A 15,051-nucleotide genomic window follows, 5' to 3' on the forward strand; every position below is an offset into this window, starting at 1 on the left:
TTTTGTTATTGTAACGGATTCTTGTGCCCTCGCCGCTCCCACCCTACTTCGTGCCTCACTGTATTGGCTCGAACCCAGGCCTTGCTAGCCGAGCTAAAGAAGAGTTTCTTTTTTAAGTAAAAAAGGACATACAATGGAAATATGTAAAAAGTACAAGTTTCAGATTTTATAATTGTGAATTCCTCTGGATGTGAAGTGTCTATTTCTGTATCTTATTTCATATTCTGTCTCCGTTTTTGTATTTCTGGTGTTTCAATATTTTTTTTTTAAAAAGCCCACCGTCCACTATTCCATCCGGGTACTATGGAAGCCTCACTGGCGGAAATGGGATTCCATAAAAAATAATGTAATTAATTTGATTTTTAACAGGGAACTGTACAAGACAAGTCATCAGGCCTATAGATCCTATGATCTTGTACGATTAATCAATATAGTGTAACTGAACGGCCGACATACAATTTGTAGTTCAGGTGGGTAGCTGCATCAGCATGCGTAGGCTGCAAATGAACACGTAATAGGTTTATTCCATGCTGAAAAAAAGCCGAAACGTGTTTTCTTTCTTATTTTTTTCAGCATGGAATAAACCTATTACTTGTTCCATTGCGACATATAATTTGTACGATCTGGTTGCAGTGATGATGGCACCGCTCTCCCCACCGGGGTAAAGTTAGCTCGAAGTTCGAAAACGATTTTGGCACGCCTGTAGCGCTTTCACGAAACCTCTTAGAGTTACAAAAACACTTGCTTTGTGTATAAAATACATTGTGGATGATTTCTCAGCCTTTACTTTTTCGGTTTTATGACATTTTTTTTACCAAGCACGAATATTCTTTTGTCCATATCTTCGCAATGGAAGCACAGAACGCCTTCAAACCAAATGCATTTTAAAGACCACGACTTGTGGATATTTCCACAGCCTTTACATCAAACTATCAGTGAGCTAATTATCTTTTTTTAAACCTCCAGTTTTTCATCGATGCGTAATTACGCACGAACTGGAACCCGGGGGACCGCTGTGTGCACACGTTCACAACGCGAGAAATACTGTTCAATACGGCTTCGTGCGAAAAACCCGTATATGACCATAGGAAGCAGAACAGCGCAGTCTCCCATTACCCAGACTGTAAGCACGGGAATAAAGCTTTGTTTGATTTCTGAAACCCTTCCTTTACATCCTGTTTTCATTCAGGTAAGGGTCAACTATATTCACAATACTACTGACAGCAGGAAGATTAAAATATTCTTTTCTCAGCAGCTTATTAAAAACAGCTCCCATGATGTTCAAACCGACGTTTTACACAGAACACTGACACAGCTTTGTGTTCTGAATCTCTTTTTCTCATGCTTTTATTTAATGTGGCACAATGCACTGGGATAGGGGTATTCTGTTCACAAACCAATAGCATTTAAACCACAGCACCCACAATGCTGCAAGTGTTTTGCACACTAAGCAGGTCCTCTGACTTTTCCCAGCTTTGTTTTGGGTTGTGGAACCTTTCTTTATATTTTTTAGGATTTTCTGAAGATAACACTACAGGTAATACACTGGGATAGGTGGGTCATCTTCATGGCTTAATAGCATTTCAAATACAGCACCCACACTGCTGTACCCAAGTGTTTTACACACCAGACAGGCCCCCGAACCTCGTACAACCTTGCTGTGGCTGTGGCCCCTTTCTTTATTTTTTTATGAATTTCTGAAGATAACACTACAGGTAATACACTGGGACAGGTGGGTCATCTTCATGGCTCAATAGCATTTCAAATACAGCACCCACACTGCTGAAACCAAGTTTTTTACACACCAGACAGGCCCCCTAACTTTATATAACCTTGCTGTGGCTGTGGCCCCTTTCTTTAATTTTTTATGATTTTTTGAAGATAACACTACAGGTAATACACTGGGACAGGTGGGTCATCTTCATGGCTCAATAGCATTTCAAATACAGCACCCACACTGCTGAAACTAAGTGTTTTACACACCAGACAGCCCCCAGAACCTTATACAACCTTGCTGTGGTTGTGGCCCCTTTCTTTATTTTTTTATGAGTTTTTCAATATGGCACCATTAGACAGGCGGTACATGGGGATAGTACATCTTGCTCTTCACGAGTCAATAGCTCTTCAAGCACAACAGCCACAGTGCTGCAACCAGGTGTTTTACACACCAGACAGCTCCCCTAACCTTATACAACCTCGCTTTGAGTTGTTTAACATTTCTTTCAAATCACTTGGGTTCATCAATCATTTGATCATTTTTCAGCGTGGAATAAACCTATTACTTGTTCCTTGGAGATTACCATCTGCTGATAAGATATGATCGCTATATTGACCATATACAATTTCTTGCATAAGGAATTCATATTTTGCATACACCGATCCCCCCGGAGTCCCAAGTGATTCTGGTTTTGGAAAGCTAAAGAACAATGAGCTTCACGATACCAGGGGGACAGTGGGTGGTCAAGTCTCCCCTAAACAATGGATCTTGTCAGATTATGATGTCAGTGCATTTAATAATGTTGTTGAACTCTCTTTAGCCCAAATACAGAGGAGCCCAGACCCAGAATGTTACACATACTGACAGAGAGTGATCTCATTATGTGTGTTTGGATTTTAACAACTATTTTTATTGTTTGCTAGAACCAAAACAATCTATGTTAGACATTTTCATCTTCAGCCAAAAATACAAACCTGTGTACGTAGTGTGGTGCATGTTCTTGTCCCATCCTGCTCTTGGTCCAGGTTGGAGGGTTGCACCGATTCTGAGTCTTGTTAGCTGGTATGGATGGGTTTGGGGGTGTTGATACCAGAGTGGTCCAGGAGGGGGATTCAGGTGTCTCGGGGGCATTCTTGTTTTTCTATGAGTTCAGGATGATTCTGTTGGTTCTGTCATTAATCTCCCTCACGCAGGCAAGCGCTCCCGCATTCCCTCAAGCTCTCCCCATACCAAATGTGCACATGTCAATCAGTCCTCTACTTAAACCCTCATCTGTCCCCCGGTCATTGCTCACGATTGAGATTCTCTCCCGGAGCTTACCTACTAACTACACCTTTGCCTTACTATGACTTCTCCCCTGGACCTCGACCCCGCTTTTCCGACAACCGCTTTAGCCACTCGATTTTGTACCTTCGCCTATTTTACGCTTTCTCGGATCCTGACCCCAGCCTGTCTCTTCGTTTACGCCTCTGCCTACCGACGCAACTTCTACGCCTTCCGACCCCTGCCAGTCCCTCGACTACGCCTTCGCCTGTCGATTCTGTGCCTACGCCTGTACTACGCCTTCCCGGACTCGGGCCCCTGCCTGTTTACTCCGACTACGCCTGCGTCTCGCGGCAACCCTACCAAGGGCACCGCATTGGATCCCTATCCTCAGCAGTCAGCCCCTGCGTGACAGGTTCTGAGTGTCTTGGTTACATCCGTTTGTGTGTATAGATGAAAAAGCTATTGAAGAGCACCCCCACACCCCCCACCCATCTCGGTGGAAGTTGCCATGTTAAAAAAATCCTAAAAAGATAATTAAAGTTGCACACAACAAAGCATGACTGTGAAAGGTCAGGAGGCCTGCCTAGCGAGCACAACACTTGATTACAGTCAAAAAAAAACATTAAAAAATAAAGAAATGTTCCACAACTCAAAGCGAGGTTGTATAAGGTGAGGGGAAATGTTTGGTGTAAAACACCTGGTTGCAGCACTGTGGCTGTTGTGCTTGAAGAGCTATTGACTCATGAATAGCACCCCCCAATCCCCATGTACCGCCTGTCTAATGGTGCCATATTGAAAAACTAAAATTCTTATTAAAAAAATAAATAAAGGGGCCACAACCACAGAAAGGTTGTATAAAGTTAGGGGGCCTGTCTGGTGTGTAAAACACTTGGTTTCAGCAGTGTGGGTGCTGTATTTGAAATGCTATTGAGCCATGAAGTCGACCCACCTATGGCACTATATTACCTGTAGTGTTATCTTCAAAAAATCATAAAAAATATAAAGAAAGGTTCCACAACCCAAAACAAAGCTGGGGAAAGTCAGAGGACCTGCTTAGTGTGCAAAACACTTACTTGCAGCATTGTGGGTGCTGTGGTTTAAATGCTATTGGTTTGTGAACAGAATACCCCTATCCCAGTGCATTGTGCCACATTAAATAAAAGCATGAGAAAAAGAGATTCAGAACACAAAGCTGTGTCAGTGTTCTGTGTAAAACGTCGGTTTGAACATCATGGGAGCTGTTTTTAATAAGCTGCTGAGAAAAGAATATTTTAATCTTCCTGCTGTCAGTAGTATTGTGAATATAGTTGACCCTTACCTGAATGAAAACAGGATGTAAAGGAAGGGTTTCAGAAATCAAACAAAGCTTTATTCCCGTGCTTACAGTCTGGGTAATGGGAGACTGCGCTGTTCTGCTTCCTATGGCCATATACGGTTTTTTCGCACGAAGCCGTATTGAACAGTATTTCTCGCGTTGTGAACGTGTGCACACAGCGGTCCCCCGGGTTCCAGTTCGTGCGTAATTACGCATCGATGAAAAACTGGAGGTTTAAAAAAAGATAATTAGCTCACTGATAGTTTGATGTAAAGGCTGTGGAAATATCCACAAGTCGTGGTCTTTAAAATGCTTTTGGTTTGAAGGCGTTCTGTGCTTCCATTGCGGAGATATGGACAAAAGAATATTCGTGCATGGTCAAAAAAATTTCATAAAACCGAAAAAGTAAAGGCTGAGAAATCATCCACAATGTATTTTAAACACAAAGCTAGTGTTTTTGTAACTCTAAGAGATTTCGTGAAAGCGCTACAGGCGTGCCAAAATCGTTTTCGAACTTCAAGCTAACTTTACCCCGGTGCTCTCCCCTGCGCATAACAGGGATGCTGGCCGCCGGGACTAAAGAAAGTGTTCTTTAGCTCAGCTGGCAAGACCTGGGTTCGAAACAATGCAGTGAGGCACGAACTAGAGTGGGAGCAGCGAAGGTACAAATCCTAGAACCCGAATCCGTCACAATAATGAAGTGACAGACAATTAATTATGGGTTATTTTAAAGTTGCAAATGTGAGATATAAAGTCGGAGTTGTGAGTTACTAAGTCGCAATTCTGAGTTACTTAGTCGCAATTCTGCGATACCATAGCACGTTTTTTTGTAACTCCCTGGCGGAAACGGGCTTTCATACATTTCAATTAGTCTGATCAGTGCAGGACAAGTTAATGTAGAATCATTACTATGTTTGTCTCTTGTTTGTATATAAATGAATGACTTTGACAACTTAATGTTAGCTTTTAATTTAGTTTTACGATGTAGGTCATGCGTTAACATATACACGAGCATACGAAATGTCTCCCTCCTGATTCAGCTCATTCCCCCTGCTTCTCGTACAATCATATCAGAACAGAAGCCCGTGTCACCCAGCTCTGATTCAAGAGCGACTCGCATCTTCAGCCCTTTTTTTTGTTCGTGATCATTATTTTCTTTAGTTATGATCAATATTGAACTTTAAAAAAAATAAAACGACAAAAATGAAACGCAGGCAGATTTTGTAAAAGTGTTAGGAGTTGACAGGGTGCCCCTTTGGAATAGTTGTCAGAAAATGTGAGAAAAGGAAAGTTACGTAAGCTCTCACACACAGCATTAGAGATTGGAATCTGATTGTTAAAAAAACTACCCGTCTCCCCAGCATTTAACGGTGCTGTTGTTTTTATTTTACATATTGTTAGCATTTTAATGAATTGTTAAAAGATTGATACACAAATCGCAAAATACGAAACGTAAAAAACCCAACTGTAAGCAATTGACCATTCATATTCTTGAATTTTAAATCAGTGTTTATCTGTGTCCATGTGCCTGGTGCAGCTATTTTTAAAAGCAGAGTCTATGATTTATTGCGGAAGCGCATTGTTGCCACCAAGGAAAAAAATCCTGAATTCTCCTAATTAAGAAATACCAAATTATCATCTAATTACGAGATAGCAACGATATCATACGTCTGTATGAACAACCTGTTATATTTGCAGTGGCAGTACCTACAGACTATCGAAAGGTTTGCTGGCACTGTGGGTTTAGTGTTCCTGACAATGTGCACGCTGAGAAATGCGCACGGACTGACTTTCTTCTCGCAATGAAAATGTTACCGCTTGTACCTCATGTAAACATAGTTTTAACCATTAGCACATTCATATATATCCTGAATCAAGAACGAATGTGACCTGGAATCCATTGTACCGCTTCAAACTGAAAGTCAGATATTTAGTCTCAAAACTACATAACTCAGTGACTCCAAAAAGTGACTCCTGTTTAATTTTCTTTTCGCTTGCTCGATTTGTAGTACGCTCCTCAATCCTTACAACCGATAAACAAAACGGATTCATGTGCCACAGCATTCTGCTGCAGGTACGGTTTGCACCGTGTATTAGGCGAACCCGAATGAAATATTTCAAATATGTGAAGAATTTCATGAAACTTGAAAAAAGAAGATCACAGCCAATGTCAACAATTCGGAGCCTGTAGGTAGCTTCAACAGAACAAAACGATCTGAAGCCGCAATTCTTTCATAGAGTGTATTGTGACACTCTACGCTGTTGCTATTACTGTTACATCTGCTGCCGTTGCTTAAAACTCTACTCACCGGGCAAGTAAAGTTGTACAAGGAATAGGCTACTTTGAGCCGTCCAAATTCCATTATGTGAATTTAAGCTTTTTTTTTAATTAATAATAGCATTAGTAATACAATGCGTGCTCAGAAACCTTACTTATTAGCTTATGAAGCAACAGTGTTTCGACAATTTGCTTTCTTCAAAAGTATAAAAAAGTTTTTATACTTCCTTGTGAGCAGATCACCTTTGATTTAGAAAAGGAAAACTCACTCCCCTGTTGCTTTCATTGCAATATCTGAATCGAGACCCAAGCGCTAAGAAAGCTGAATAACGCAAAAGACATATTGTCGATTTTAATTGAGGTACACATTTTCTAATGCAGCTTTCATTACAAGACAGTCTATTTCTCGAAAGCGTGTTATGTAAAAAAGAGAAAAACGAAAATATATGGATGACAATATTTAAAAGATTAAGATTTTACTTTTGAGAGATTGTCATTTTATGTATCTAGACGCTTTTCAACCGCTGGTTTTAGAACTTTGCTGTGCTTCCTGAATCATTTTCAGTGTTATAAACTGGGTGTAGAGGGAGCGATCACTGTTGAACAGTTGATACTGTAGGTTGGAGCTGTTCAGACTACTGTTGTTATTCCTCAAATGCTTCCATAATTTTTCTTTCAGGCTAGGACGCGAGTGTATACATGTGTTTGGTTTTCGTTTCACTGATTCTCATTGAAGATTTGGGTTGTCCAAGATGGTAGTTTCTGCACAAAAAGACAGGAAGAAAGTCACAGCTGGGATGTGGAGCCAGGATCTCCAGTTAACGAGACAGGTACTTAAACCGACTCAGCCACAGTGCCGGCAGAATTCTCCTCTTTTACAGCAGCTTGGACACACCGCTCTGAGCCATTTGCGTTCAGTAAGCCCTGAGTCTGCCGGCTGAGCAAGCTGCCTCCTTTACACGGAACAGGAGCCCTGACCGTAAGAGAAATGGCTTTTATTGGGCACTTTTCATGTCCAATGCGCTTGACATCTCCCAAGGGCGACAGAGTTCATTTATGACACTTTTCCTTTCTTTCTTCTTTCTGTACTCTTTGATGAAACTAAATGAGAAATCATCTAAGGGAAAATGTATTTTTTCATGGAGAAAACATGCACCAGGAAATGTTGTGTTTAGAAGAAGTGAGTTAACATGAAAAGTTACCTAATTTACCAGAGCAAATGCTCACCTAGCAAGATAAGCTTTACTACTAGAGAGAAGTAGAGTGAAAGACGTGATCATTTCACGCCGTTGTGGAAGAAAACGCTTTTTTCTTGGAATTCTAAATCAATTAGAAATTCAGAGCGACACATAAAGGCTTTGTCTGCTTAAAAGTACTGATTTTTTAAAACTGATAAAAATGTAGAAAACACGGTTCTCACTTAGAAATTTAAGATGGGGGTGGGGTATTACTAGTAGCGGCGCTGAACTCACCATGGTGAAATTCATTTACGTGACGGGCTAGTGGTTTAATGGATAACGCGGCTGATTTCGGTTTATAAGATTGTCGATTCGACTTCTACAGGGGTTGTGTGATTTAAATCAGGCTCCTCAGAAATAGATGTCCGTTATGTAAATGAACCGCACCTGAAAGCAAACGTTGGGTCTGGGTTCCTTTCTTTCCTGCATGAAATAGCAAATCGTTACAAAAAAAAACACCAACTAATGTCCAATAGTCCAATAGTTAGTAATTTAAGTAAACATGAATATACTGTAAGGTCTTGGTACATGGGAGTGGATTTCAACCACAATTAAAAAAGGGCAAATTATAATTACAGGCTTCAGACACTTTTTCATACAAAAGTGACCAAACACTCCCTAACTTTCAGGTTTGCTTGAACCTGTTACAAAAAAAAACTTCCATTCTCTGATGTCACTGTCTCTAAAGTCAGACGTGATGTTTCGCGGACATGCAGTGTGCCTTTTCTCTTGTCGTGTTCAAGATGAAATGCTGCATAAGCTCCTGACTGGGTGTTCTGTACTGCTATGTTATTTTGTTCAGATTACCTAGGTGGTGTACAGCTAAAACCCAACTGCGTGGTGTAAATTCCGGGTTCAGCAAAAGCAACCACATCAGCTGACCTCGACATGATTTGAACACGCAACCTTTTGATCAGGAGTCAGATACGCTACCATTGTGCCACGAGGTCACTCATGGCTAGTGTTTTTAATTCACCCAAAGAGAAAAATCAGCGTCCCTGAAAAAGATTGTTTTCATTCTCTCCTGTGAGGAGCGCCGCTCTTCCAACGAGGGTCTCTTCTTCCCAGACCACAGATTATTCTTCCCGCCCGGCTCTCTCACGGAGAGCAGACAAACCGTCTCCACTAATGTGTTTACTACATCTACATACCCGACCACCACTGCATCACACAGCTGCCAGGGCACCTCACCGTGTCAGGCCACCACTGCGTCACACATACTGTATTTCAGCGCCATATATTTCATGGATATTATGGAATATAATGGATGGATATCTTAGTTATCTTTCTAGTTCACAGGTTTGCATGCATAATTTAATTTTGAAAGCCACTGAGACATCAGGTACTACTATTTATGAAAAAGAAACAAAACAAAAAACATACTAACAACTGTGCCATCCTACTCCTTAGTTAATACATTTTATTATTCATAAACAGTTAACATTGTTAGTAAAATATTTAGAATTCTATTTAACCCTATTTTTTCTTTAGTTTTGTATTTAACTTATTATATAATAGTCAGACTTAATGTATATTTGAACAATGAAAATATATTTTTACAAGATTTTACATTAAGCACTTAAAATTAATATGGTTAATAATAGTAAACTGTAACATGCTGTAACAAGATCGGTTAAACTGCGAAGAAAATGCTTTCAGAGAAAATGTTTCAGGTGTGAAGAACATAGATCTCCAATGCAATTTCAACCAAACCTGTTCCCACACACCCTGCCCCCACTACCATTAGAATATACACAAACATTTTAGGGTTTCATTCTGAGCAGATGACCCTCACACCTGAAGAGTGCTGGCTGTGATGAATTAAACCGGTTTTACAGGTTTCAATCACAGACCATGTGACATGGGACTCAGTAAACTAACAGTGCCACTGGATTTGATAATACCTAACCAAAATCCGCAATATGGAAACAGAACCTGTGTGATTGTTGATAGATGATGTACTCGTAACATTTTTTCAAGACGAACTACAACATTTAAAAAATGACTTGTATGTACTTGATATCTCTAATCAATCCACGGGTCCCAGCACAAAACGAAAGTAAAACGCATACCGTTTCGCGCTTCTTATTAGTTGCTCAGAAGAATTTGACCGTATGAAATGCATAATATAAACCTAGAAACATATACGTGAGCAGTACTTAAGCACTGTAGTATCGGTGTTAAGACATACCTCTCAAATACTGTAAATGAAGTTCAAAATATCTCAAGACCGATTCTGGTCGTAATGAAACCATGTTTCGTGTATGTTTTCTTTTTCATCTTGAAATAACTCATTTCTAAATACCTTTTTCACTGTTAACATCTTGCAGCAACTTTGCGACAAAATATACACTCTGACAGTTCATCCTGCTACCAACATTAAATAAAACAAATCTTAAGATTTCTATATTTATGTCTTTATTTAGTGGTTTCATTAGTGACAAAGGCTAAACTTTCTTGGAAAAATGTATTTTATGTGTTGCAGAAAAAACTGACTTGCTTTAACAAAATATGTTTACAAATCCTTTCACCTGGCATTTTCGTAGTTAGAAATTATGGAACGCTCTGTTAAAAGCAAGGGAGTTTTTATGTCCGTTGCAGTTCTTTTGCAACATGAATATAATTATATCGTTATTAATTTCTTGAGATATGCGATTCCATATTATATTCCCTTTTAATCAAATTCTAAAAGTATGCTTGTTGACTCCGGTATCGCGTTAGTTAAAGACTTCGAAGCTTACAATGTTTAGGGAGAAATGGAATACTGGTGTGTATTTTTTTCTTTAAAGTACCGAGACCAGCCATATACTGTATGTTTATGTTAAGATTTCCCTTCAGTGGTAAAATTAGATATGAATATTCAATACTTAAACGGGCACAGTTAAGACATTAAATATACATATACATATTGTATACAGTACAGTTTGCATACGGTAATATGTTTATGTTACGCGATTAAAAAATAAATAAATAAAACTGGAAGGTCCAGCACCAGCTGGATTCAAACACACAACCTGCCAGTTGGTAGTCACGCACCTAGACCAGTAGGCTTCAAGACAGCTCACATGAGCAGGCAGGCGAAACAGCCCTACATAGCCCTGCCGCAGTACACGGATATAATCATACCGTTATTAAATTCTTGAGATACGCGATTCCATATTATATTCCCTTTTAATCAAATTCTAAAAGTATGCTTGTTGACTCCGGTATCACGTTAGTTAAAGACTTCGAAGCTTACAATGTTTAGGGAGAAATGGAATACCGGTGTGTATTTTTCCTTGTGATATTTTAAGCTCTAGTTGAATGATAGGTGTCGCATTTTAAATCATTTTCGTAGCTAGAAATTATGAAACGCCCTGTTAAAAGCAAGGAAGTATTTATGCCCGTTGAAGTAAAACAAAATGCCTGACAAAGTATGGCTTGGACAGATTCCAAGTGCTTGTACAAATGTGCTAAAGAAATTATACTTTGAGTATACAGCTTGTCCAAAGTCATCCATTATTAATACTATTAGTAATATCTTCAGTAAAGGGTTTGATGCATAAATATTTCTGATAAAGGTAGGTTGTGTACTTTTGTCCAACTGAGCAATCTTACTTTCATAAAATATACCAACATTTTAATGACTGATGATTAACATGCTGTAATACACAGTTCAAAATTAAAGGCTCAAATGCTGTACATGAGAGGTTAAGCTCCCCCTGGCGGTTTTACAAGGCGACGCCGGATAGTTAGTCACGTGACACACGTGAACCGCGTGATACCCCGGTGGGCGTGTCGCGGTATGCCGCGAAATACCTCACCCATTTTGAATGGCTGCATCTGTATGTTTAAGTTCCAAAATTAATATCGTTTATGGACTTCACACGCGTTGCAGTATGCTCTTATTCTTTTTATGCTCAGGCACTAAGTAAAAGGAGATGCTTCATATTGCTTGACTAATTTTAAAAACTAAGTTAGAAATGCAGACGCTCCATCAGTGCGCTGCTCTGGTGCGCCGGCTCTTTCACAGTGCCTGTCTGCCGTAAGCGTTACAATATACATACCCAACACTGCTTGTACCCATCTGTCATGCAAATAAAACACCTTCAATTGAATTGAATTGAGGGGAGAGGGGGGGAATACTAAAGCCAATAATGGCTCAATACCCTCAATGGGCTTTGACATGCTAATGCGTTGGTTTAACAGTCCGGGTGTGGCAGGCTTCTAATGTCAACTGGACTCGATTGGAAGACAATGAACGTATTTTGTGATATTTAGAAATATTAATTTGTTTGGTGCGAGTGAGGTTTTATTTAATCTCTGACCAAGGGAAACGTTTCATTTTTTCAAAGAAATGTTTGTTAAAAAATAAAGTCATAGTTCCATGGGATTCAATCACAGACCATGTGACATGGGAGTCAGGAAACTAACACACAGCGCCACCAGATTTAATAACGCAATAAAAACGCTATAAAATAATATGACTAGGCACAGAAAAAGTTTACAGCACAGTACAATAATAAATGCTGACCATGACTTTAGAAGCATAAATTATCTTACACTCAATTTAAACACAAGCTGTCTTTCTGTTTTAACCTCTAAGCTGGTTCATACAGAAAATGTAGAAATGCATTAGCCTGATTATGATTAAAAAACACATAATTAAACACGCATTTGCGATTTAAATCAGAACACGATTTAAATCAATATAAATGTTTATATTGTAAAGCATACTGTCCAGCCTCCATTTCTCTATAAAAATTTACTCTGTTGCACACACACACAATAGAAGCAGGAACCGCTGTCAGAAGGGAAGATATGTTCAAAATATTGCAAATATCGATCATATTGCGATATTTTGAAATATAAAAGTCAATTGATTGTCCATAATATCGCTATTCTATTTTTTCGAAGAAATGTTTGTTAAAAGAAAAGTCCAGCACCACAGCCCTACACAGCCCTGTCGCAGTACACGGATATAATCATACCGTTATTAAATTCTTTAGATACGCGATTCCATATTATATTCCCTTTTAATCAAATTCTAAAAGTATGCTTGTTGACTCCGGTATCACGTTAGTTAAAGACTTCGATGCTTAAAATATTTAGGGAGAAATGGAATACTGGTGTGTATTTTTTTCTTTAAAGTACCAAGACCAGCTATATACTGTATGTTTATGTTCCAAAATTAATATCGTTTATGACCTTCAGATGCGTTATGCTCCTCTTCTTTTTATGCTCAGCTACTAAAATTTCCCTTTAGTGGTAAAATTCCATATAAATATTCAAAACTAAGCGGATTGAAATGTGCACAGTAAAGACATTAAATGATTAAATCTTTTCACTACCAACCAATGCACTACGAGTGCCCCTGTCGGTCATTTTGGCCAGCCAATCACTGTTATTCCTTTCAGATTACCTATGTGGTGTACAAATAAAACCCAACCGCATGGTGTAATTTCCAGGTTCGGCACCAGCAGCACCTGCAAACACATCAGCTGACCTCAACATGACTTGAACTCACAACTTTCTGATCTGGAGTCAGACATGCTACCATTGCACCACGAGGTCACACGTTAATTCCCCCAAAGAGAAAAATCAGCGTCCCTGAAAAATATTTTTTTCATTCTCTCCCGTGAGGAGCGCCGCTCTTCCAATGGGGGTCTCTTCTTCCCAGACCACAGATTATTCTTTCCGCCCGTCTCTCTCACAGAGAGCAGACACACTGTCTCCACTGATGTGTTTACTACATCTATAGATCTGACCCCCTACAGCCCCTTTATACAGCCCCGATATTCGATATTCCCCGATAAAGAACAAAAAATATTCCTGGATAGGATATTTACCACCAGCCTCGTGAACATCTCATCTTGACCTCTTCCAGGAGGAGCACAATTAACACAGAATCCTCTCTCCATTTAGCAAATAACACAAAACACTGTTTACCTGTCAAGACAGAAAACCAGGCTGCTCCAGGTGAGGCTTAAACTCACAACCTCGGCATGACTCCACTGATCATGTCATTTTACATGGCCTGAACCAGGAAAGAGTTTGGAAGTCAAGAAGTTATGGTGTTGTTTTAATTCTTGCCTACTCATTTAATTTTTCGGTCAAATCTTTTATTTGGGAGTACTTTCAATTGATGTTAATCCTTGTCCCGATGCACGATTCTGGGCCATGGTGCGTCTTGAATAATGTTCTTATAGGCTTCAGTTTGGAAAAGTGCGCTCTTCAGAAGCTACCGAAACCGGTAATTGTTTCGTAACACTTAATGCAAAAGCAACGTTCGGGTTTGAAAAAGAATATTACTTGCTATGAATACAAACACTGTTACAGGAGGCGTGATAGGGCTATTTTAACTTAGATCATCAATTCATCTTACATTTCTTCTCCATCAATATCAACAGCGTAATCGCTACTGAGCGCTAAAGGCAGGTCCTGGCAATACAGTCTTCTTTAGAAAACATTTTTAAAACTATTTCCACTACCATCTGTAAAGTAAAAGATACCGATTGCACACAACTAATAAAATATTTTTTCAAGGGACGTTGTAGCTAGATGCAAATTACAATCAAAAATGCATCAGCTTTAAAATTTTCTTTTGGATCCAGAGGACGATCAGCATGAGCCATCAAGGAGCCTGTAGCCACAAGAAGGTTAAAAGCACACAAGTGATCTGTCTTTGGTCAAAGGAATTGCTGGAGTAGTAGGACGCAGAGCAATATCTAGCAGCTGTAGACGATGTTCGGAGAAGAGATAATTCTGTTTTCAGCACAGGGAGTGAGAATGAGCTCAGTCCGGCCTCCAGGAGAATCCATTCTGGTTCGGTTACTGTCAGACTGTGCGTCTGAGGCTCTTTGGATCACAACGTGAAAAAAAACAAACAAAAACAATTGCTCACATCGTGTGATTTCCACTAGAGGAAGAGAAGATATCACCTTTAAAAGAATTAGAACTTAATATTTGGATCCGAGAGCACTTGGTGGTGGTGGAGGGGAGACCCCATTACCTGTAATGCGCTTTGAGTGGAGTGTCCAGAAAAGCGCTATATAAGTGTAAGCAATTATTATTATTATTATTATAAATTATTAAAATATCAGATTCTGTTTCTGTAACATTTCGTGCACAGTACGCCATATTTAACAAGAGAACAACAGTCTCAACGAGGCCTTTACACACAGTCTGGGGTATTTTCCCCCTTTATATTTTTGCCACTTTATATCGAACCTATTATACTCCCAAAAGTGCACAGTAG

At 39.5% G+C, this 15,051-nt stretch overlaps 1 non-coding gene across 1 annotated transcript; it reads right to left on the bottom strand.

The window, feature by feature from the left end:
• Window positions 1-8,692: 8,692 nt before the first annotated feature.
• Window positions 8,693-8,764, bottom strand: trnar-ccu (transfer RNA arginine (anticodon CCU)). Its single transcript has one exon. It is a non-coding gene; the product is annotated as a tRNA-Arg (tRNA).
• Between the last annotated feature and the right edge of the window lie 6,287 nt (window positions 8,765-15,051).

This window comes from Lepisosteus platostomus, chromosome 5 (assembly GCF_059453375.1).
Source record: "Lepisosteus platostomus isolate fLepPlt1 chromosome 5, fLepPlt1.hap1, whole genome shotgun sequence".
In the NCBI taxonomy this organism is placed as follows: Eukaryota; Metazoa; Chordata; class Actinopteri; order Semionotiformes; family Lepisosteidae; genus Lepisosteus; species Lepisosteus platostomus.